Here is a 1672-nt window from a genome sequence, read left to right as displayed (position 1 = left end):
AGTGTTTGGACTTGGAAATTTAAGAGCAAATTGTAATAATCTGCTTAGGACAGCAGCAGTAGCGTGATTTTTGAAAATCACCATAAATTTTTGGAGTGGAATTAGAGACTGAATAAAATATGTAATCAAAGATCAATGAGTCTAGTTTCTTATAAAATAAACAGTGCAAGCAAAGGAATTTCCTATAGAGAGATATTTAAAGTTGTGTGTGACAGTGTCAGAATGAATCTGAAATCCCCTGTTCTGTTTTTAGAAAATCATTATAAATAGTACAAAAATTGTTATAAGATAAAATTTATATTATTAGACTCCTTAATGAGTCTAGTTTCAAATGAAATAAACAAGAACATATGTTGACATTTGTACAATGAGAAATTTGATTCGTAGTGAAGAGTGGTCAGTATAGTCAAACAGTGAAATAGGGGAAACTTTAAGAAAATTCTGGTTTTGATTGGCCAAACCAAAAATCCTGAAAATTTTATGGATAGAATATATATGAGTCTATTTTCGGGGAAAATTTACGGCACTTCATTTGGAGTTTCATAGCTCCAGTTACAAATAATTTAATGATTGTTGCTCAAGAAAACAGCTTGTAGTGAATCTGTGATTTTGTTGTAAACATTGATGAAACTAATTGAGTTGCTTATAAGCTATTGCTGAATTGATATACAAGATAAATATATATGTGGTGAGGCCAAAATGGCTAAAATATAAATGTGTGCAAGTTATCCGAATGGCTATTTTATAAACGTAAGCAATGTATTTGTAATATGTGTTGATAGTTTTATAAATTGAAGGTGTGGTGACTTATATGTTGTTTAGCCGAATGGTTGTCATGAGAAGAATGTAAGTCATGTGTGTATTTTCTTATTTAGTTGGAAGTTTATTGAAAGGGATATATATATATATGTATATATAAATATGTGTTAAAGTTGAATGCTATTATGACATGAAGTTAAGGTACATGCTATACGCTTATATTCGAATGAGGTTAATGAATTACAATGGTGATAGTTTGTGTGAAATGTGGTAACATGTGATTAAATATACATGGAATTTGGAAAGTATCCGGGTTAAGACTCACTGACTGCGTGATGTGGCCTAATGGCTCTTGTGAAATGAGACTAGCTATATTGAGATACGAATAAGTTCGAATGAAGTGATACCTTATTAATGTGTTTCCGTGTTAGAAAAATCGAAGGTATGTGAATTGATGTGTATACAACTTTGTGAATTAACTATGATGATATATCCGAGCTTAAAGTCCCGCAGGCTTGGTACTGGTAACTGGATTCGGATTTTTTTTAAAACCTAGCAGGCTATGGCTAAGTGCCTTGAATTATTTCAAACCGAAGACCATTTGTATATCTTTAAGATAAGGATTTAATTAGTTTCATAAAATTTACTAATTTGAGTTGTATTCGCGGGATGTGCAAATACAAGGTATGGATTAGCTTTGGTCATTTATGTATATGTGATAAGGAATATGTTTGGTCCTTTATATACGTATACGAAACTTTAATACTTGTCATGATTTGATTATTTGAAATATTAATGTGAATATACTAAGCTCCTAAATACATATATACAATTATGTATGTGCACGAAATGAGTGCATATGATTAAGTGGTTAGAGGTATTGAAAGATTGAATTGGTAATTGGTAACTATGG

Source organism: Gossypium arboreum, chromosome 10, assembly GCF_025698485.1.
Source record: "Gossypium arboreum isolate Shixiya-1 chromosome 10, ASM2569848v2, whole genome shotgun sequence".
Classification (NCBI taxonomy): domain Eukaryota; kingdom Viridiplantae; phylum Streptophyta; class Magnoliopsida; order Malvales; family Malvaceae; genus Gossypium; species Gossypium arboreum.
Note: the sequence above shows the minus strand (reverse complement) of the source record.